The sequence below is a fragment of the Falco cherrug genome, chromosome 12 (genome assembly GCF_023634085.1).
Source record: "Falco cherrug isolate bFalChe1 chromosome 12, bFalChe1.pri, whole genome shotgun sequence".
NCBI lineage: Eukaryota > Metazoa > Chordata > Aves > Falconiformes > Falconidae > Falco > Falco cherrug.
In genome coordinates this window covers 847623-872262 of record NC_073708.1, presented here as the reverse complement: position 1 = coordinate 872262, position 24640 = coordinate 847623, and the positions used below count along the sequence as shown (strand labels likewise).

The 24640-nt window shown below is 36.9% G+C and overlaps 1 long non-coding RNA gene across 16 annotated transcripts in view; it reads right to left on the bottom strand.

Annotated features, from left to right (window-relative positions):
• Nucleotides 1-611: 611 nt before the first annotated feature.
• The window catches only part of LOC114016080 (uncharacterized), a 64542-nt gene continuing 40513 nt past the window's right edge, over nt 612-24640 (bottom strand). For 10 of the 16 annotated variants that reach the window (XR_008734618.1, XR_003560352.2, XR_003560353.2 and 7 more), the window contains 4 exons: nt 2400-5065; nt 1662-1734; nt 1510-1581; nt 612-1425 (listed from right to left, as the gene is read on the bottom strand). This is a non-coding gene — a long non-coding RNA (uncharacterized LOC114016080). Of the gene's footprint in view, nt 1426-1509; nt 1582-1661; nt 1735-2399; nt 5066-5659; nt 5728-24640 lie in introns of all 16 variants that reach the window. The other 6 variants (XR_008734620.1, XR_008734622.1, XR_008734621.1 and 3 more) reach the window with 3 other exon arrangements.

The window sequence follows — 24640 nt, the reverse complement described above, 5'->3', positions numbered from 1 at the left end:
CCTTGTGGGGGGGTCTGTAGTAAATGTTGCAATGAAAAAATATAATCTTTCCAAACATCAATTTTAAGTAAAGTCCAAACAATTCCAAGATTAAATTTTGGTGTGATTATATCTTTGAAGGAACTACCCCCCCCCCCCCCCCCCCCCCCCCCAAATATCAGTCTCATATAGGATTGAGGATTGATCGCTTTCATGATTGAAACATATTTTTATCATTTAAGTAGACAGGTAGCACAAAGTTCGAAGCAACTACAGATGTATCCTCCCCTGATAGCTTTGATGCTTATATCCTGTTCAGTTGCTACAAGGTGGAACATGGATAAAACAAGCACAGTACACAAGATGACTGTTGTGTAACTGATATGCTAGGGACACTGTAAATAATCAGACTAAAATATTATTAATGGATGCCCCATTATAAGGAGGAACAAATGAATGCTGTGTGATTACCTAACCTTTGGAAGCAATTTCTACTGTAGAATATTGGAGTTGCACTAAGTCTGAAGGCTGAACTTACCTTGGATGACTGTATGATGTGAGAAATGTAGACTAGTCATTCTGTGTGTCTGACCAGGTTAATAAAGAGTTGTAAGGAAATAAGGACAAAGCTGTGAGCTTTATTTACACTTTTATTTTCTCATTACTACCAGCAATACTGAACTTTACACAGGTATCCAAAGTTTACAGTAATTTTAAAATTTAACTACTGATTCATTATTATTTCTGGATATATATTTCTCTGTGATCTTTCAGATGCCTACAAAAAGGCAAATGTAATAGTATTTGTTGTCTACTATCATTTATTTAAACTGCTTGAAATCAGTTTGATGCAAAATTATCTTTGATAAAACATTTTATCCATACCTCGGGCTCCCATTTGTTTTTCTTGAGACAAGTATAGAAGAATTTTTTTTAAAACTATTCCACAGTGACTAGTTAAAATGAGATTTAAATATTCTTTCCTCTTACACGCAGAGAACTTAGGAATGGATATACACAAAACTTCCTGTATTGTTATTTGTTTGCACGTACATACTGAATAAGAATTTTATGGTCTCAATGATGCTGAACCCTGGGAGGACAATATTCCAGAAAAAGGCAATGATACTTTTGTTTCTAAGCAGCTAAGTTAAACACCTACAAACAAGCAAGCAAAAAGTGAATATCCCCAACTATTTTTCTGACCACAAAAATGTGGCTTATAAGAAGTGTTTGCTTCTCACTACTGCTTTCAGAGCTGATGTTCCTCCCAACAGCAACTGTAAAATGTGGGGCCACAGTTGCATTCATTGTTCAGTGAGCTTGTCCACATAGTTAAACCCACCGACAGCAATGAATGTTGATTGTGACCTTTTTTTGTAAAGCTTGGCAGGGTGGGAGAGAAACATCATGTGGTGGTTAGGTTGCTATCTTCGGTGTTAAGGCCTGAAAGCATGAAGTAAGGAGGAGGATGGTTAGCTGGAGGGTACAATCAACGGTCGATGGTTTTCACTTTAATTCCAAACTCACCGACAGCGTTGAATGTTCACTGAAGCAACCACTACAACAGAACTCCATTGACTTGCCAGCATCCTCAAATGTCTGAAAGGAGGGGGGGAAAATCAAAATTCACACAAAGATTTTAATCACACATGTTGCAACTTCAGATATTTTTCTCTTACCGACACCACACCTTTCTCTGCCCATCCTATTTCAGTCTTTGTGCATGGAGCTGTCAGTTTTCCAAGCTTCTTTCTATGAAAAGAAAAGATTATTCAAGCTTTAATAATATAGGTTGGGTATCCAGGCACAAGTGGATTAATGTTGTCTGTTACTTCACAGAACTGAACTTCACAGCAAACTAAAACACAAGATCCTGTATACAAACAGTGTTGGCTAAGAGTTTGTGAATCTGTGTTGCTAATTATAGATTGCCCAATTGAGTAAAATTTATTTTGGTGACATGGTTCAATTGGTTTTAAACTTGCTTAGGATTGATGAAAATGCATTTTCTTTTAAGAAGGCTAATTTCTCAACAAATGTCTTGGAGATGGAAGGCCTTTTTTTTCCCCCATACAAATTGTCATATATGCAGAACCTGTTATAATAACTTTCAGGAGGAAATAACGTGAATATATATATCAGGGCTTGATGACCTACTTTTTTTTTCATATATTTTTAGGTGGAAGCATGCTGTACATATCCAGAACTTGATCATCACATAGTAAAGTGCTTACTCAGAAATTTCCACAGTAGCACAACACTTTTCCTAATCTTTTCAGCTTTACAACTAGATTGTCCTCATTCTTAAGATAAATAAAAAATTGAAAAAAAAGTGTTAGGTTGCAATTTTCATCGTAGGGGGAAGGGGATTTAGAGGCTGTATCAGAAAGCAAAACATAGTAACCTAGGAATTTTACCTTAATTGTATTTGTGAGAAGAATTCTCTTGCAAACGGTGGTCTTGCAGCTCAGCTGGTTTGAATTCTTTTTTGCTAGGTCCACTCCTAGCTTGCTGTGCTGAAATTATATGACTGATTCATTAGCTTCTATAAATTGTTGTTTACCTTGTCCTTTGGTAAGAGATGTCTTATGTTCTCTCATCCATTTCTGATTATTTTAAAAATCTTTATAAATGTTGGGGTTTTTTTTGTTGAATTTGTTTGTACTTGTGCAAATGGAACCAGCACCAAAAGACTGCAGGTCATAAGTGTGCTGCCTGTATTTATTTTGTGAACAAACACCATGACAAGGACTTTGTCCTAGATGTTTCTTTCACGTAATTGCTCTGCATGTAGAGGTATCTATTACATCATTTAACTCAACCGTATTTTCTATCAGATATATCTAAAGGACAGAGTCATTAATATAGCTTATTAGAGAACTAGGCAATAACAGAATCAACTAATTTTCTCCTTTAGATAGATGTTTTTTGTTTAGGAAGGCCACTGTGATTATTAATATATCTGAATTCTAACCAAATGTGGCAGTCCACACCTCGCCCCACCCCGACACAGCAGCATGTGATGTTTGCTGCCAATACAGTAGTTCTGAACACTGATTATTTTTTGTACTGGCTTTTCCACAGTTTAATTCCATGGATGTTATGAAAGGAGTTCCTTACACCACCATGAATGATGAGAGAATAAGGCTCTCCAACTCAGTAGTCTTTTGTGCATCTGTTCGACATTGTTCTAGACAAATGAATAGAGTTTATGGTTTAGGGTTACTCATATTTAACGTCCTCCCTATTACAAGTTTTCTTTCTGTGTGCCACTTATTTCAGTATTTATTCCTGTGCTTTTATACCCTGCTTCCGTCTGTCACTTCATATTTCAATGTGGAGTCTTGCCTGGCTGATACCTGGCAGTTATGATGGGGTATAAGGGGAGGATAGGAGCTACGTAGAACTTGCAGCTAGGCAGATTGCATCTTAGAAGGAATTACTTTCACAGGTTATTATTATTATTCCTTCCCCACCCCCATAACCGAAAACCCTCAGCATTTCATTGGTTACCTTAGCCTCTCTTGAAACGGGCTGAGACTTGTAAGTACAAAAACACAAGAGTATTCCTGAGCTCTAGCCCTGATTCCTGATGTGTGCAGGTTATGCAGGGTAAAAATGCTTTCATCTTCTCTCATCTGGTTTTAATTTTTTTTTTTTAATCCCTTACTGGGCTTAGCTAGCTGCTACAAATGCCAGTTTTATTTTAAATTTCATTTCAGATCTGAAGGCTTATGTGAACATTCAGATTAAATGTATGTTTTTTTTATTTAAGGTTAGTAGGTCATAAATAAACCAAAGCACTTTCCTTGCTATGAGCAATAGGGTCATGGTGTACATGAAATACCGCTTTTAAAAAAATTGGAACCTAACGTGAATTGACAGAGGTACATGAGGAAGTAGTTCATTGTGTTGTTGTAAAGGCCATAGGGATTTGGACTTCTAGAGCTGCCTGTTTTAGGAATAGATTAGATATCTTGCCTGATGACCTGTACTTAATTTAAGTGACTATCTTTGCCAGTCCTTCCAGAGGGCAACTGTGTGAAGTAGAGCATCTCATCTTCAGTCTTCAGTCCTTTTCCTCCTCTTGATGGTCTGACCTAAATTGAAGATACGGGTGTTGTGCTGCACAAACAGACAATTACTTCAATGCTATGTGAACTGCATCTTTGGTTCTAATTAGTTAGCCTTTCTATCTTGACCTTGGTATCTTCAATCAAAAGACTAACCTTAACCATACTGGCTAGTACTTGCAACTGTTATGCAGTACTGCCATGCTTAACAGCTGCCTTATGTAACACAACAATAAAAGCTTTCTCTCCCTACTCGGAACGGTGGCTGAAGCTGTGAGGTACTGCCCTGCCCTGCTTACTGCCCCACCTCTTCCTTTCTTCCTTCTCCCTCTCCCACAGAAATGCTCGATGAAATACAAGTGATACATATCAGACAGGTCTGGCTTGCAGGCTACTTGAAGCAGCTGGTTTAGTACTTTTAACAGTCTTGCTGCTTGTACAGCAGTCAGATTAGTTAGGAACGAATACTTAAGTGAATACACAGATCTTGGGTTTGGGGGTTTCTTATGATTTTAGAGAATTTCCCTAACGATGCATTAAAACAATTCAGATTGTGCACTAATTAAAACAGTATGTTAACATATTTATATGGTAGATACTCTGCATGGCTAACAATCTTTCTTCTTTTGCTGGCAGTGAATTGTTACTGGAAGGTGGAGTTAAGACTTTTTGAAGGCAAATACTCATTTGTATGAAAGGAAGACAGCAGAACAATAGTGTTAATACTCATATTGCAGAGTTATCTCATGGATACAGTTGTTGGCTACTTCCATCTCCCACTTGCCCTCTCCCACAGTCTGTCACCAGGCTTCCAGTTATACACTTGGGAACAGGAAGAAATGCAGTGTGTGAATGTATTTTTAATTGAGCTGCAAAAGTGAATTCCAGTGGCAGTATCTAAAAATGGCACTAACACACTTGGGATCAGATTCTCAGCTAGTGTAAACTGACACAGCTCCATTGACGTCAGTGGCATCTGTGTTTACACCAGCTGGCACCTGGATGTTTATCTGTAAAAAAAAGTTAAGTAGAATGATCAGTTATCAGTTCTTATCACCTTTTCTGTTTTTTTTTGTATTTTGTGTTCCTCTTTTTTTTATTAAACCTTTCTCAAATGACAATTTTTCATGTTGTATTGACATTTTACCTGCAATAAATTAGCAATAATACTAAATCTCAGTAAGTACTGACACTGCTGTGCTTCCACCAGAAGGAATTAAATCCAGCTGACTGTAGTTATTAGAGATTCAATTTATTCTTGGATGACTTTGAATTATATGCTGAAAGTACAAATATACAGCTATCAAGAGGAAGTCCTTTTTCTGACAAAATGAAAAGGATTCATGGCAAGAACAGAATCAAATAACCTTTGTTGTAATCTAAGACTCTCAACGTATTCTACAAACAGTAAATGCAGTTGTTTCTGCAGTGTGTTGGAGTATAGCATTGGCTCCTAATTACTAATGCAGTAACTCTAAGGCCAATGTTTTTCGAGAAATCCAACTAAACGATCACAATGTTTTTATGTTGTATTCAACCTATGGAAACATCTTTGTAAACCTCTGTGGGGAAAAAAATGTTTTAGGGAATATTTCACCATTTACTGGAATACAGCCATCTCTAGGGAAAAGTAGCAGCTGCATAACATCTTGAAGCACTAGTGCATGCCAGCCTGAGACAGGAGGGAAAATTGTGATTGTCTTGTTTAAATTCTGCATTCTACAAGGCTGCTGTCTCGTACATTTTGGTATGAAGAAATCTAAAGTTATGCAGAATCATCCTGGTTCTTGCTCATGAAATAAGAGGTGGAAAATACCTTGGCACGCCAGAAATCATTTTTTGAGATGAAATAACCACAAGACAGTTTCTTAAACTAAATCAAAACTTGTTTGACACGTGTAGCCATCACAGAACAATCTGTAGTTCATTGAGTCCAATCAGAGTTCTGTTGGAAACTAGGAAATCTCCAAGTATGCTAGTTCATGTGCTTGTATCCTTTGACTATGTTTTTTAGTAAGTTTTCCGTCCAAAAATTGACTGTGCTGGTGAAAGTAAACTCTACAACAGAGGCTATGAGGTGGGATGTTGATTAGCCAAGCTGATTTAGGAACAGAACAAATGTGAGGAGCAGCAGTGATATTAGCTCAATCAAACATTTGATTGCACTTTCAGAAAAAAATTAATTGCAGAGTTCCAAACTATGCTCTGCCCATTAGAATTTTACCTGATTAATATTTTGTTAAATTTTGATATTAAAGACTCTTCCAAACCAAAATTTAATTTTAAAATACCAACGGCAATATTGGCTTTTTGTTTACTGCTTTAGACTTATGTACCTCAATCAATATAAATAGTTTCTCTTATTTAACAAATCATATATGCATTCATGTGTTCTAAATCGACTTCTATATCTGACCTATTAGGCCTGACTCTGCAATTTATTTCTTCACATTGTTAGTCCTGTTTGAAATTGTAAGAGTTTTCCAACATAATAGGATTGCGGCACTGGACCTATAAGCTTTGCTTTTTATTTGAAGCCAAGAAATTGGTGAAAAAATTCTAATACTGCCTGCAGTTTCCCAGCCTTTTGGATGACAACTCTCCACTCTTTGTTACTGGAACACATTACTATTTATGGAAGATATGCACATATTTCAGTGTCCATAAATCATATGCAAACATCTGTTCTTTAGATCAGTAGATGGAGTATAGTAACTGCTTTTTACATTAATATCCATGAAGTAATGCTCACTACTGACATTATGCTTAAACTTTAATATTTTGTGAAATATTTCAGTAATTTAACTTTTCAGGCAATGTAAGTCAAAACAGTAGAAACTGCAAACACAGTCTGGCATAGTTTTGTGTGGCCTATACCCAGAAAATGTCAAATAGAAGTTGTACAATAGAGGGGGAAGTATTAAGAGCAACGTGATCAACTCAGCTAAAACACAAGAGGTTCTGTTAGCAATTCTCTGTACTCGTTACTGCCTTTGAAGGGAATTTCTTACCCTCCCCTTTCCTGTGATAGCCTTAAACAGGCATCCTTTTCTTATTTCATGAATCTGGATTGTGTGTAGCAGCCGACATTTTTGTCTTAGTTCTATGATCTATTTCCCATGTGATCCTGCAGGCAAGATTCTAAGGCAAGTAACTGTGAAGCTCTGCTCAGAAAACATATGGTATGTGTGGAAACCAAGACCCTACAAGTTAAAATGTAAGATGTGGAAAAGACAACATTGTATGGTATGATGGGAGCTGGATGGAAAGGCAGAGGATAATTTTCTTGCTCTGTCTTCAATCTCTGTATTTTTGCATGAAATGTTTTCAGCTATAAAGAGAAGAATTTTCAGATGTGTCCCGTTAGGCATTTATGTCAAACGTTTATTTGGTTGTCATGTGTACCAAGACTGTGGATTCATTATCTTTCAACATCTCCTTTGTATTTTGTATTTACTTTATGGGAATATAGACTTGATATTTGGAAGCTAGACTTACAAATGTCAGCATAGCAACAGAATTTTCATAGAATCAAAGTATGTATAAAGATGGAGACTAAAAATATTCTGTATTTCTAGAAGTTGAGTCCTACTGTAGTCAAGTGTTAGAGACTAGATTGCGGTTCTTTATCTGCAGGAGATGGGCTGATTACTTTTAACTTGTCTACTATTCTCCTTGGTTCCAGGCAAAGCTAACTGCCTCGAATGAATGGGAATTCCCTATCTTCGGATTTCTGGAGTATTTCAGTACAGTTCACATGTTGTCTCTTGGGTTCTTCACAGTGACTATATAAAACACATATATTCAGGAAAACATTTTTGGGGGCTCTTTAAAGTGTTTCGTTTAGTTTGTGCTTTTGATTTTTAATTATTTTTGGAAGTTACCAGAGAAGGTGCTGTTTGAGTGCAAATTAGTTTAGGGATTCTCCATGTGTCTGTATCTCACTGCCAGAGCAAAGTGCATTTGCAACTGGCTTTAATATCCCATCCCCCTCTTCTTTCTGAGTCACCATAAGAATGGACTGTGAGAATTACCAAATTCAAATAATTATGGTCCTGCTACACAAAGTTCCTTTTGATCAAGAGCAAGTCATTTGAATCCTAATGTTTAGTGGGTAATACAGCCTCATAAAAGTGTAGTGATGGCTGATATCTCATAGTGCTTTGAACATGTGAAGTGCTATGTAAACAATATAGGGTTATTGCACACAACTCAAGCTATTAGCATTTGAGGCACACTGCCCCAGGCCCTTAGAGGGGAAATTGTGTCTTCAGTGGAAGAGACACCTTTCTGAATTCTGTCTGCTTTCAGATTAAGCATTAGGAGCTTTCTAGATAGCATGTAGATATGAAAAATATGATTCTTTTTCAAAGTACTGGATATTAATTAGAGGCAGACAACATTCAGTTAGAAATGTGATTCTGAAAATGCGTAAGGATGATAAATCATCACCTGTTTGCATTATTTCCTTTGCTGTTCTTGTATTTTGGCATTCTTGTATTTTTTTTCTTTGTGAAATTTTTGCATGCAAATCTATTTGTTGCTAACATACTCAGTATTTTTCATGTGTAATTTGAAACAGATGAGAGGCTATGTTTCATCTTTGTTTCTGAAAATATTGCCATACTTTACAGAAGTTAGACCTCAAATACCATTCTGAGAGTATGCTGAACTCTCCATGGGTGTCTGGGTGTAAATGTTAGAGAAATCTTGCTCTTGAGGTGTTGGTACAAATTAAGAAAATAGTAGAAGGGCACTTGCTAAACAGCTGATGTCACATCTGCCTACTAGAGCTTGAAGGTACTGCTAAGCTAGGAACAAAGGACATAGGATTGATGGAATTGCCTGATTTTCTTCATTTTGACTCTCCATCACATTTTGTATGTTCTGATGAATAAAGGTTACTGCTTAGGACCCACAAGACACACCTATCTTGCAATCACTATAACATGCACTCTGGCATAGTAGAAAGGCTCACAGCATCTTCAGGGAGAAGAGGAAATTCCTTGAAATTTTTTTTATGCCAGTCATTGCTTCAGTTTAGAAACAAAACTAGGTTTTGGTCCACAGCTGGCCAAACATTCTTTTTGCCTTTTGGTGGTGTAATTTATTTTCAACAGCAGAGTCCATTCTAAAGAACTGTATTTTTCTGCTTGCTTGGGGTTTTTTGGTTTTCTTAGTGTCTTGAGCTAAGCTTTTAGGCATGTTAAATGATGTAAACAAGTTCTGGAGTTTAGTTAGCTATCTAGGAACAACCATTCAAAACAAATATGCTATTGACTCAACCCTACAAAGCTCTGAACACAGAGTAAGCTCAGACTTTGAAGGGACTGGGCACACAGTTTAAATATTTAGCATAGCAAACCCTGTTGCCGTACAATTACTTGTATCCAATGATTTACAGCACAAATGCGAAGTATAATCCCATGTACTCGGGGAGCAAATGCCTAGTTTGTTTAGTCTTTTTTGTTCTTCTTTTTGTTTTTATAAAGACCAACACACACAAACTACTTATTTTCTGCCCTGGCAAAGGTATTTTTAAGTAATGCATATTCTTCTAAAGAAAAATAGCCCACAATAAATAGAAACAAGATTGCAGGAACTGTTTATAACCGTTATTATCTTTATTGTTGAAAAAAGGTGCACCCTTAATGTCTTTAATCTTCCTGTAGTTTTGTGACTTTCTCAACATCCTCCTCCTTGTTCCTGTTAGGCTCAGCTGCCTTTTAAAAAGCTCTTTGCGCTCCAGTGACCACTTTAAACTTTCTATTGACAAAATTAATCTGGACTCCTAATTTATTTTTCCAGCAGAAAGTGAGTGTGGGTTGAAAGTGGTCATTGGCCCAAAAAACGATGGTGAGAATAAAGATGATTTTATTGGGAAGTGGGAGTGATGTTTGGTCTCCTTTTCTCTGTCCTTCAGTCCCCCTCTGCTGATGATTTCTTATAACCCTCTTGCTTCCTCCTGCCTCCCAGAGTCCCAGGACACTGCAGTTCTTACTTCCCTTCCTGAGGTTTCCCTTTTGCAGCCCCACAGTGGTGATGTTTCCCTTCTTGCTGCCATCTGCTGCAGTACGGAAGGGTAGGCCAGGAAATAATGTTTGGGATCTTGACTGAAACAGGTTTGTGAATACAAATTGTCTCAAATCTGTGGGAAGACTGGGAGATTGGCAATGGAGTAAATGAGTGAGTGGGAGGAGGGAAAGCATGTATAGTCAAATTAAGTGGGGATTATTAAACCATTCCTTCTGCTTCAAATACGCATATGTGTGTTTTAAAAATGCATGTAAACACACATGCAGATATAGTTCAATGTGATGGAAGAAAGAGAAATGTCTCTTTGTTTTGGAGATTTGAGGGGATCAGATTTGTACATCTGTAACATCCAGAAGGCTCAAACGTAATCAAAACATTTTTCTATGCTACAGTATTTAATACTTTTAAACACACAACTTGTAATGGATTAATAATTTTTGGAGTAAGTGGATGGCATTTTATGTAGTTAGCAGTTTCTGTAAAAATCTTTGGAGATATGTTGTTACCATCTCAGTAACGACTCCTAATCAACAAATCATAATCTGGACAATCGTAGGTGACATCAGCTCTTCTGTGAAGTTTTTTTTCTGCATCAATACCTCCTTGAGCTTATGAAACCTTTCTTGTTTAGGTACCCACTGATTTTCTTGCTAAGGGAGTTTGAGGCTCACATTAAAATTTCTGTGCTGCTTAAAGGTGTTTTGTCTGTATTTTTCTTTAGAAAAATCTGGATGAAATTCCATTTGGTGGGAAGGCTCCATCACTTAAGTCCTATGGTAACTCTATACTCCAAACACCTAATACAGAGACATTATGCTGGCTTTTAGCGGATAGGATGAATTTCATTCTTAGTGAATGCGACCCAGGTGCTAAAAAGCTATAGCTGAAAGTGCTAGGTTAAAAGCATAAGTCAGCTAGGTACATAAATATTACATGGCTATATCTTTAATGGGTTCCTGTCGTAGACTTGCTTTGTTTAAAGATTTCCATAACCCTGCTGATTTATTGTGTTATTTCTAGAAATATGCTGTTAGCAGGAAACTCAGTTGAAGCACTTTCAATCATGTTGGAGGATCATTATACTTTCACTTGAATAACTAATTAGTTGCAAGAAATTAACCACTGCTGTTTAGCACAAAAACACTTCCAAGACGGGCTTTCATTTTTGTTGTGGAAAATGACCTCGGGCACTTGAGGAGGTGGGCAGAAGGGAGAAATAATGATCCTGCTGTCTTTTAATATAACTCTTGTTTTCAATTCAACTTGATAACTAGCAGGCAGCATAGCTGTCTGAATAGGGCACTGCACTTGGACTTGGGCTAAATATGTTCTAATCTTGCCGGTCCCATGGATCTGATGGCTGACCTCATCCCATTCATTGTAACTGATTTAAGGTTCCAAATACTGTCCCTTAATGCTGTGGGACATGGAATATGACACTGAGGAAGAAATAAGGTAGTAAATGGGCTGGAAGTAAGAATATGATATGACCAAAGAAAGAATATAACCAGTCTGTTCATGTCTCTGGAAATTATTTTTATTTTTGTGAAATGCAGATCATGCTTAATTGGCATATGAAGGTCTAGTCTGAGTGTCTTGCGTAAGAGCTCAGTATTATTATCATACACTGTTCACAGCACTGCTAATATAATGTAAGACACAGTGAAGTGAGGAAGAATAAAGGGCAGCCGAAATAATTAACAATTTGCCCCATTTCTCCTAGGGCAAAAACTTGAAGGAAATTTGAAGACAAATGGTTTCTGAGGTCAAGATTCTTCTCTAATATACAGAATCCATTTAATGAGGCAGTAAGAGTGACAAATCCTGGTCACTTTTTTTCCTCCAGAACTGTAATTTCACCTTTGCTATTTGAGAAATATACGTATAAAATATATTTTAAATTATTAAATAAAAGTACATCTTATGATGTATATATGAGTTGGTTGTCTCCTTTCAGTCTTCTCCCTCTATTGCAGAGGCAGTGAATTCCTCATGTATTTGGAGCAAAAAAGAAGTATCATCCAGTAATGTGAGGCCAAAGGGGAGGGGAAACCTACTGATATTTCTTGCTCTCCCCTTCCTTCTCTCTACCCACAACTGCAGGATCAGAAAGTCAAGTCTTCAATATGTGTATCTGAGGTGCTGATACAAAACTGCTGGGAATTATTCAGTGTAAAAAGGGAGTGGGCTGCTGTAGTCATTACAAACTCCTCTTAAATACCAAAAATAAGGGTAACACTACCCCATTCCTGTAATACTTTTAACACTTTTCCCCTCTCCTCTGTTCTTTGCCGTCTTTCCAGTGCTTACTCTCAAGCACCTATTATGGATACCTGAAGGTTGTGATTGGAATCTCATTCAGCTGTTTATGATTACATTGGATTACCTGCATAGTATAAATGTTTTCTGAAAATATTCAAATAATCCCAGTACTTACTGGATGTGGGTTTTCTTCCGTGTTGTTTTTGGGTTTGGTTTTTTTTGTTTGTTTTTTTGGGGCTAAATTTACACCTTATTTTACTGGCACATGAGAATACACGAGAGACGAAGGTCACATCTGACTTCCTTTGCAGGGGAGGTTTGCATATGAGTGTGCCAGGAAATCTAACCTCATGTAGATGAAAAACAGCAAGTCTGCCTTCTAGAAAGAGGACATGAGCACTTCCTTAACATCTTCAATCAAACCCATGACAGCATTTTTCTTGGAGCTATGGGGCAGACAATTTCAGGTTGGGCATGCTGCCACTAAAACAAATTGGCACAAAAATAGGCAGCCCAGAGCTTGTATGTGTGTGTACATGTGTGTTTACACATGTGCAAGTCACTCTGCATCAGGGTAGCTCATTAGGAAAAAGGAAGGGAGAAGGGCTTAATGAAACTTCTTTACTACTTTCTAGAGAATTACCTACCAGGCTTTTAAAAACAATATTACCCTGAAATGCGTGCAGGGAATTTCAAAAGGACCAAGGGATTTTAAAGGATTCCTCCCCTTGACACTCAGGTGGAATTTCTGCTAGTAATTCCAGTGCTTTCTTTTGTGCATCCCTGACAAGTGCAATCTGAGTACAAGAATATCACAGAAATGTGTTAAATGATGAATACTACGCAATAGCCTAAGGTTCTTTAGTTCTGGTGCCTGTCGCTCATCCAAACTATGTAGATACTCGCACTTTGTAGTAACACAATTGAATAACAGATGACTTAATATAAAACCATTAACAAACATCCAAGTTATAGGCTGTTGACAGGTATCTCAATTTTCCTTTCCCCTTTAGAACATGTTCTCTGGTTTGCTCCCACTACCTAATTTTGTTTTAGTTTTTCATTTTGATCTGTAACTGTTCAATGAGCTTGAAGTGTCTTCAAAAAATAGGTGCTGACTTTGAGGGTGGTTTCAAACTTCAGTTTGGACTTCTGCCTGCAGTTCAGATTGGGTTCATTTGAGTTCGTACTCAGATCTAAATCTTGAAACTCTTTCATACTTGCATTCTTATAACACTTGCATACTCTTATTCATGCCACACCAAATACTGACTTGCTAATGTCCAGGCTTCAGCTGTCCTTATGCTGTGGAAAATATACAGTCCTTCATAGCCTTGCATAAAAGAAGTGGAAAATGTGTAGTTAAAACCCCCTAAATATATCTAGGCAGAAGAGAATGTAAGACTCCTTAAAGGAAAACCTTTGAAATACGATTAATATAAATAGGCAACTATGTCTCCCTTGCATCTACACTTCAATTATTGGATGAAATCACAAAACACAAAGGCTGATCATGAAGGAATCAACAGCAGAATAGCCCTAGGACCTCTTCACCAAGAAAATGTGTCTATACAGACTGTTCAGCCAAGGCTTTGAGGGAGAGGCAGAGAAATATGATGTTAAGTGGATTGTAGGAAAAAGCATGTAACTATGTTCTATTTTATCCATTGGGAAACTCCTATGAATTAGCTGTCTGTAAACGTAGGTAATTTTCTATTTTGGTAACTGCGCATGCATGTAGCTGAAAAGACCGAATAAATGAGAAAGCTGGTTGGGTTGGTCATGCATTTGAAAATCCTTGCTTTGATTGAGCCTGTGTTGAGCAAACCAAATGTGACAGGAGTAGCTCCTAAAGTGTATTCCAGGTGATTTCAGACAAATGGAAAGAAAGTTGCACTGTGCAAATTGAAAAAAAAGATTCCAAATTCAAGAGAATATGCTTTCTTGCCTGGTATATCCAGTAAAATTTTACAATGCACATGGAATCAAAGCTTGTACATATCATCAACCGATTCCATTTCGACATTCAGTAACAAGACATGGTTGCCTTTCTCAAATGGTCAGCAGTTTTTCATACAGAGCAGGGTGGTGATGAATTGGAGTTTCTGTAGTTCAGAACTCCTTATGTGTAGCGAATTGAGTATAAATTCACTGTCTTTATAATTACAAAGACTCATTGGAGTTTCACAATTTTAAGTGAAATAAGGATGGTTTTATTAGTCAGAAAAAGCTGTACTTTGCAAATTATATCGTGTATCATAAAAATTAAGAATTAAGTCTTTCTTGCATTATGGCTTCTTTGAGCCTAACGTGTTTAACTTATATTAGATGTTTGTCAGAGATGCATAGAAGCTGAATGATGGAAAGGGTCTGCTTTCTCTTAGATTTGACGTTTGTCCCAGGATTTTTCCCCCCACTGTCTTTAAATAAATAAATAAATAAATGTAGTCTTGGGGTTTAGGACCTACTCTTTCTCATTCTTTCTTGTGTTGTTTTGAACCTTTGTGTAGTATTATTATAAATTATTTAATCAGCGTCTTTGAAAAGCATCTACCAGGCTGCCAGATTCCTGATGTAGAGAAACTAGATGGTGCCAGCAATCAGTCACTCTGTGCTAAATATTGCTGCTGGCTCCAATCCCTGTCTCTCAGAATCTGTAGAAGTTAATCTTCTGTTCTTTGGTGGAGAGATGGCAGGATTTAAAAACACCATCTGAAGTTGCTGTTACATAACAAATGTCTCGTCATCCTGCATGGTCAAGGAGTTAAACTGGTCCCTGGTCTCAAATACTAGCAAGGTCCTATTTTGTTTCCTTTTGATGCCTTATATGACACGGAATGCTTTTATGCTCAGCTACTGTGGTATTTGTCATTCAGTTCTTCACTTGCCAATACTTAAGTTCAGTGAATTTAGAAATTCTTCTGTTTTAAACAAAGCGTTTTGCTGCCAATCAAGTCTAAGCATCAACATTAGACTGCCTTGCACATGCACAGAATGACAACCAGCAGAGCACCTATAATGCAGTTCAACTGCCCCTAGCTTTCACCACCCAGATGATGTCTGTACATTGTTGGCATACTGAAAATTAAAATGGTGTAATATTACAACTAAGCTCAGAAAAATAATACTGAAGCTAATGTGCAAACAAATCCTTTCACAATTGTAAATACATCTTTTATTTCTGGTTTTTATAGATTCCAGGGACCTTCTCAAAAATACAGAAGGCCATTTGGTTGTATGAGAAAAAATAGAATGGATTTTCCAATCACACTTACAGTATGCAAATAGGTTTTAGTAGGCATTTAAAATAATCATTACAAAATTAGCCTAGTGTAAACCTGATCAAGCTGCATTGTTTTGTTTAAATGTGTTCCACAGCTGGCTTAGGTGCTTAACTAGTGCATAGTACCTAAATTCAAAATCTGAATCCTCAAAACACCCTCCTCAGTGCTTGTCTCACTACAGAGGTGCCCAAAGCCTCTGGCCACCAAAATACATGCCAGATGACTTCTGTGTTGCGGAGGCCAGGCTGGTGCTGAGCACCCCTCTGCAGAAGTGCCCTGCTGGCCTCGCTTCAGTGAGTCTCACGCAGCCGGCTGAAGGAGCATGTGCCTTTGCCTTCCCCTGCGCTGCCCAATCCTGAGCACAGACGTTACAGCAAAACCCAAAGATCAGGGAAGTCGGTGTCTCAGTTACCAAGGAGTAGCTAAGTGTATTCTCTACTGCCAACTGAACATTTACCTGCTCTTTGCAAATTGTGAAAGCTTATTGAGGAGGCATTTGAGGGCATATCTCTGTCAGACTATGCAGTTGTAGGTAGCGGGGAGAATTGGGTTCAGAATCCCATTGGTAAAGCTGGAATTTGAATCCACATCTTCCATGCCATGGGTGGGCAAGGTATTCCTTGCGGGAGGCAGTAACAGTCCCTCCTGCTTTTTCAATTGGGAGAAGAGTGTTTTCAGGGCCAAACTCCAGGTAAGAGTTCCTGGTCATATTGCTGTAATGGCAGCAACATTAAATCTGAAGTTTCAAGGCTGCAGTTCTAGGCCTATGAATCTGTCTATTCCTCCATCTAATTTAGAAGCACTCTCTTCAACTTGCAGACTTCTAAGAGTCCTCTTATGTATGCAGTTCTTTAAGCACTATATATATAGCTGCCTAGATATAAATCTCTATGGATATTTTGGGTAGAGATGTTTGGAAGATAACTGCAACATTTATTATTTCTGTAACTTCAGTCCTTTGGTTCCTCTAACCTATCTTCAGGCCTTCCCCACCCCTCTGCCTGCAATTAGAAAAAGGATATAATGATTGTAGGGGTTTGGTTGACTTTTCTTGTCCTTAATCAGGTGGCTAATATATTCTTTGCTGGGTGTTCCGTTTTATTCTTAAGCCTAACTTGATATCGCTCCTTCTGCTGAAGTGACAGCTCCTGGGTGATACGTGACATGGCAAAGCCAAGAAATCTGTGATTTCTCCAGCTGGATAGCTCTCCAGGAAGAGGTTTAACAGGTAAACCAGAGCCACAAAGTCTGCCTTCATTATCAATTATTATATTAGCTTCAGCTGTTAATTCTAGACATCTAATGTATGAACCCAATATTTAAGCACATGACTTTGACAGGTTAAAATGTTAACGTATGTACCCGAGGGTCTGAGCAGGACTTTTAGAATGCAAATTAGCTTTTATCTAACCCACACTGAAAGTAAACCTGAGAACATAAAAGAAAATAATCCTATGTATCAAACTACGAAGTTTATTTCTCTTTATAACTCTGCCAGCAAGTAGTTGGATGGCCCAAATGAAAACAAGGAGGTTTATTATATCTTACGAGCAATTTTTTTTGAGTTAAAATGATGGGAAATAGCTCTGAATAATATTTCTTGTGTTAAGATTATTAACACAGAGAATTACTAGTGGGGTTAACCTATAACTTTCAAGGCAGTTTTCCTCCTGTGTTTAAAAACAAAACAAAGTTCGAGAACCTTTATTTTGATAATGTTATGATCCACCTTCAAGGTATGGGAGTCTTAAGCCTCAATCATAGGCAAAGTTGAACCTGAAAAAGTGCTATACACCTTTCTTGCCCCAGGTATGCCAACTAGAGCCTGTCTTAAAGGAGGATTTTCCTTTTCAGATGGGGATTTTCTAGGGAGAGATTTTTCCTTTTTAATTGACTTTGGAGGGAGTTAACCATGTGTTTTGAGTTTCCTTATCAATGTTCACCTGCTTATGTTGTCAGTCTGCTTTATTACTGAAACTTTATGGTGATATTTTTTGTGTACCGTTCAGAAGATCAGGTAACTGAAAATAATCTAGTTCCTCCTTTCTCAGATGCCTTTAGGGATACTTGCAAAAACTAATTGTAAAAATGTGCTATAGTATGAGTCTTGCTGACTTTCATTTAATTTTTTTGTTGTTGTTAATCTGAGACAATGAGGGAGAACAAATGTTGCTTATGTAAAATGAGACTGAGAGTCCAGAAACATGGAAAACATGTCCATTCTTGTGAGAGGTGTGGTGTGCAAGAGCTTATGATGAGGTGCAGCTGAAGAGCTGTTATGACTAAGATGGATGCTGCTTAATACAGGTCAGGTAGAACTACTGTTTCAAATTGTATTTCTTCCCTTCACCTTCCCTGCTTTTTCTCCTGCCACTGCAGCATTGTCCTACATTTTCCCCTTCATGGAAAGGGAAATTCCCTTTGGGGGGGAATACTAGCTGACAGCAGAAGCATGCTTCCAGCTGGATGCCAATGAAAAAACCCAGAAATACGTTGCAAAAATGCACTGCGAGAAGGAAAAAAGGGAAAGAATCACCTTGGGAGCTATCCTGTTGTGAACTGTGGCAATGTGGATTGCATCACAAGGGGTTATGCGTCTGTGGCTTATGACAAGTTGGTAATTATAAACTGGAGGCAATTCAGTGCACCATTTATGTAATTTCTTGTTAAACTCTTCACAGATATTCACTTGAGATGTGATTCTGTTTAGGTTTGGCTTTTTCATCATACTGTATTCACGTTATTTCCTGCTTCTCTTACATTGGAAAAGAATGCTTGTCCTAGATCAGGTAATAGAGACATTTATTTCAGGAGCAGAATGCAAGCACAGATGCTTCTATGTGACAAGTATTCTTGGGGTTGGTTTTGGTTTCTTTCCTCCTGAAGTATGGGTCTCCATACTTCTTTCAAATCAGACATAGGTCCTTAGATATTTAACAATGAAAGGTGATTATGTTTTAACTGCCAGATACATGATTAAAAATGTGTGTCAAAATTTGCAGCTTCAAAGAGAGGTCTCAATGAGCTCAGCAAAATAGTTCATAGGTTATGCTAATCTCATTTTCACTCTAGAGAGTATATATGGCAAATTGTCTGATTATAAAACTAATTATTAAACTGATATGGAAATTCTCTCTACTGTAGTAGCTTAAATTTTATTTTAATTTGTTTGATTTTTATATCATTAAATTTACAATAGTTTTTAAAAATCATAGGTACGGTAGCCCTGCTGCAAGTTTCTCTACAACTGTACACATCTGAGTGATGATAAGCAATGAAAAACTCAAGAGTGGACAGTTTTTATTTCATTGTCCCCTTCAGTCCCATTACATACTCTGAATACACATGCTTGCTACTTGACTATGCAAGAAATTATTAAATATGTATGACTGGATTTTTGAATATACAAATTGGGTATTACAGACAGTTGTGCTACCCTTGCATGCAAGCTGAAAAATGGAAGAAGGCAAAGAATTTATTTAGAGAAAACAGGCAAATATATCTGAAATACTTAAAACAAATGAACACATAGAAATATGTCATCAGGAAATTCAAAATTTGGTCACTGTGAACATTACTAAATGTAAGCAGATCTGAATAAGGGGTGGTCTTTGAGTCACTAGCATAATAAACTTTTTTGAAGGTAGAGAGTGAAATATTATTTTACAACATCAAATATTTTTATCTGTTTGTTGAACCTCCCAGAGCAAAAACTTTCTAGGTAGTTGAGAAGCAAACCAAAACATTTTTGCAATTTTTTGTAAAGTTTTGTTTCCTTCAGCACTCTATAAATAACATCTGCTTGAAAATTTACTGACGTAAGCATTTAATTTTCTGTCTTTCTATACAAGTATTGAAGAATGCATGTATTGAAAAAGTAGTATACCCATTTCACTTTGATACACCCTAAAGTGAATAATAAATGGCATTTTTCTTGGATTTAAAATGGAAGAGGATATGAAAATAAGTATATAAAAATATATCTAATTATTAATATTCCTGACAATCACAGAAACATATAGTCTAACTCGTGATTTTTAAGAAGGGATACAGAATGTACAGATCATTCTCACTTGGTTTTGGTTTTCCCTCTCAGTCTTCTCACTATTCTGTCATAATAGTGAATTTCTATTGATGAAGCCTACAGGGACACATCACTAAATTTAAAAATGGGCCTGATTTCCCAGTTCAGAGCAGGGATAGAGGGGAAGGTATTCTAGTGTTTCTCTAGTAAGCTCTTTCATTTTATACCCAAAACACAAATTGCAGCCAGGTAGCAGTCAAGCATGAATTAAGTCTTTATCATGTAATAGCACATCTTTTCAAGATCTACTGCACCCCAAGATGCAAGCCCTATGTAGATCTCCAGTTCTTAAGCAATCAAACTAGTATCTTTTAATAGACAGCTCTGGAGGTTTGTTATATTCAGTTATAAACAGTGAGCTGCTCCAGGGTTAGCTTTGGGCTAAACAGTATGTCTTCAGGGTAGGTTTTCAAAAAGGCCTAATGTTACTTTACTTTGCTCTCAGTGAAGTTAAATGGGAATTTTTATGCTGACTTTTCAAGTTGAATTTAGGAAATTCAGCTTCTGTGCAAAGAGGATTTTCAGATCAAAGGGTCAGAACAAACCATCAGTACTTGGAATGAATCCAGTCTAGGCTGACTGCACCAACTTCTGAAGAGCCTTTGAGGCAGTTCTAGTGAATGACATTGGTTTAAAAGAAACTAAATATTAGTAAGGATTGATGAATGTGATCAGATTAAAACGATGCAAAACCTAAAAGTATCTTCAAAGGATCATCCATGGCTAGATTCAGTGATCATTAAGTCATTTAACACACCATTATGTTGTGGTCTAGACTAAATTCAGAGCATTTACCAAGAGTTACCATGGGGTTGTATCTGATATACCACAACTATTTCTTTTCACACAGGGAGATCATAAGTCATGAAGAACAGTTGAATGCTATAGCTGAAACGTAGATGCTCTTCCACTTTAGTCACTGACTGATAATGTAAGCCTATATGTAGAGTTATTATTAAACAAGTGTTTAAATTTTTGCCTTGGATTATTACTGATGTGTCAGCAGGGGCTGCTATCTCCATTCTTGGTGATATTTAAAAATTGATGGGAGAAGGCATTCAGCACAGGGTAATGCCAGGTTTTGCTCTGCTTTGAGCAGGACATTGGACTAGGTGAGGTCCTCACTTATTTCAGGAGTGTGTCTGGTTTCAGTTATTCTGAGTATATATCAATGTGGCTTGATGGAACTGCTCCAAAGGCACTTCTGTTGATAAAGATATTTTGGATAGCTCAAGATTTTAAAGATCTACTTCTACACGTTTTCATCAGTTGCTTGAGAGGAACTTGTATATCCAAAGTATGCTCTGAGCTTTCTCTTCTAAAGGTCAGGAAAAATACATACCTCTCTCTTACTACTGACACTATAGAAAAAAAAATACATTTGGGATCTACTTATGTGTGCATAACTTTCTCCAGTGCCTATAGTGTGGTGGGAATTTTGTTGTACTTTAACTGTGAGAAGGGGTGAGTGAATAGCTGAGGGGAGTTTTGTTTGCTTTCATAATCTGCTATCCAGTGCCAAATCAGGGTAGCTTTGGATGACATTTAAAATGGGGTGCAGGGGGGAAATAAAAGACATTACATTGGAGGGGAAAATGAAAAGACATGAAGAAGTTAGGTCACTCTTAAAAAATACTCTTCTCATTTGGGAATAAAAGTAACATAATTTCAACATTTCAAAGGAAAATTGCAGGCTAATTTTTTTTCTCTTCCTTCCTGTCCAGTGGAAACAAAAGTTTAGTTGAACTGTTTAATACGTTCAGTTGCCCTAGATAGTCTTGGCAAGTTTAGAACATGGTCAAAAAACTTGATGGATTCCTGGTATTTTGCTCTTCTGATTTGAGACTATGCTTTTAATAAGCAAAAATCTATATGGCATTAGAAAAAATAAGTAAATACAGAATAAAGTTAGCTGACTGTAACTTCATGTGATTTTTTTCTACTTCTTACGAATACTTTGAAATGCTAACTTGAGGGTCTGAGTGTTCATATTGATGAACTACACATGTTATATTGCAGAGAACTGGAAATCATGAAATCTTGAAAATTTTTCATTAGATAAAAAAATACTTTAAGTAGAGCTGGCTGTTTGAGGACAGTAAACAGTAGACCAGCTTGTAGGAGCAGACACCCCCCACCCATTCCCCTGCCCAAAGCAGTTTTGTGATCTTGAAACAACTTGCTTTGTGTTTCTGAGATGAAAACTTTTTGAACACAGGGCAAAAATCCAGATTCGTTAACTAACTTTGTTATTGACTACATATGACCAGTACAATTTTGTTAGAATAATTTAGAAAAATAAAGGTCTTGGATTTTGTTACACAATAGTTTAGAAATTTGAGTCTATTCTCTTTTAAGATGCTGTCAAAGTGCAATTGTAATTTTATCAATATTTGTTGTTCTAAGTAAATGTACATATGTACAGGTCAATAAATACCTGCTTCTGGAAAAGTGTTTCAGTACATCCTGGAATATTTTACTGAAAGTGGAAACAAAAATTACCTAATATTTAAAAAACAAAAGAAACCCAAAATCCCAACAGATCTAGCTTAGAAGTTAAAGTGCATTATTTCTACTGGCTTCCCTAATGATATCCTATGTTTTCATTTAAAATTCTCCAGGAATGTTTTATCTAGGTCTGTACTATTTGTACCTCTAAAAATTTCAGTGGTGTAAACAGGAGCATTGGCCGTGATGAATGAAGTATTGCAGCTATCTAAGAAATTTCAGTGCAGTCTAAAGATAGACTTGTATCTTGTATCTATTCTTTGGCAGAGAAAGAGGGTGATTGATGAGAAGTACAGTATATGAAAGAACAGTTAAAACACAGACACAGTGACATTATAATACAGTGTCTTATCGGGTGATGTGGTGTTTTGACTACATGGCTGCAGCAGGTCTATAATTTAAATGCCATTAATGGCACAAAAAGCAATACCATGGAGATGGGAATACTGTGTAAAATCTCTGGCTCTGTACTTCCAATGCAGATAAAACAGCCCTTTGAACCTGTGGTGCCAAATGTTGTCCAAAGTTACCATTCTTCAATGAGGAAAGCAGTTTTTGTTTTTGAGGCGTTTTATTTCTTCCCCTCCTAGCACAGACAGACATTTTCTGTTTAGATTGCTTGGCTTGTGTCACTACAAAGATCCCAAGCAAAGGGAGGCTGGTTGTATTTTGCTTAACTCATCCCATTCACACTTCAGTACAGAATTCGCTATTGTGAATAGTCATGACTATATTTTCTTTGTGCTCAGGGGCTTTTGAATATGCTTCTTTATACTGTTGCTAAAGTAGCACACAGAATGAATTTCACCAGAAGCTACTGGTGTACCAGTAACAGAGTTACACATAGTCCTGTGACTGTATCCGGGTTATAATATCTCATTTGTTTCCACCCGGCTGTTGTAATGTTCTCTGCCTTTTAGACTTCTGGTCCTTTCCCTTGCTGTCTCTTTTTTTTTTTTTTTTTTTTTTTTAAATTCACTTTTTAAATTACAACTGACTAGGTTTATGTACTGAACTTAACTGTGGGTAAGCGCATATTTCTGTACTCTCACAGAAGCCAAACATTCAGTACACCTTGCTGTAGTGTGTGCTTGCAATTGTTTGCCAAATTGGAGTGAGTCTTTCCAGAAACAGTTCCTGATCTTTGAGAACCTAGCAAAATGTGTACAATGTGTTAATTGTGAAGCTCTTTTTAAGCACGTGTTTCAAAAGAGGGGAAGAAATGCTGTGTAAGTCAAACTTGTTCAAAGTGCTCTGCCATTTCTAGCAAGAGACTCTCGTAATAATTCCATTATTTCTTTATACTGAATATAAATAACTTATATTCATATAATTTATAAGTATATATAAATTATATATAAATAAATGCAAATAAAAGAATGTGGCCTTTGTAAACTGCACTTAGGCTTTTTTTTTTTTTTTTCTTTAAACTGGTTCACTGTATATAAGGCTGGTACTCTACCAGGTATGTGCTAGCTGTTTCCAGTTTTGGCTAAGTGGATGGACTCTTCTCAAAATCGTCATGCAGTGCTAGCAAAGTGTAAATCCAACTTCTATTCTTTGAAGAAATCAAAACTAAATAGTAATAGTTGCTAAAGGGATAGGTAGGGGGTTTCAGAAAATTTGTCTCTCTTTATAAATACAGGCCTCACATTCTGAGTGTGGTAAATGAGTGCATGTATGTATGCCTTTTCTCATGTGAAAATGAATCATACCTAAAATTCAATGTGTATTTCTCTGCTAGAAAATATGACATGGATCTACTTTGTACTGAAGGTAAAGAGAAATAAAGCAAAATAAAGCTACTGCATTAATTTAGAAACTTGGGATCTTAGAAGGTATTTATTGAGAATTATCTTTATCTGGTATCCCTCATGTGTAGCTACCTCTTTGAAGCAGAATCTTTCAAATCTGTGATCATCAAAATGGCTTTCTACTGAATCTGTGCATTCACATAAAATTCAGGTTCTTCCAAAACCTAGTACTAGAATGTGCAAAAAGAAATCTTATCACTGCTTTGGTTTTGGAAGGAATCTGATCAGAACAGTCAAAATGTAAAAAGGTACATTGGCCAAGTGAAAGCAATTGTCTGTATTTTATTCCCTTCTGAGTACTAATGAAGAAAGATTTCACTCAAACCACCGTGTATGGCTACACAGTTGGTACTTTTTAGTTTTGGCAGGGGCAGAGGGGCTTCTTCAAATAACTCTTTAGTGTCTTTAAACAAAGTTTCTTTGTTGGGAAGTCCAGGAATTTTAACTAGAAAATATGCTTATAAGTTATAAATTTTGTAAGGTTATGTTTTATCAACTTCTAACAGAAAGTGCAACAGGTATAACCTTGGAGTATGCTGGGGTACTGCACTACTAGCTTCTCTCGTAGAGATCATTGTTTTCTTATTACTTGGAAAT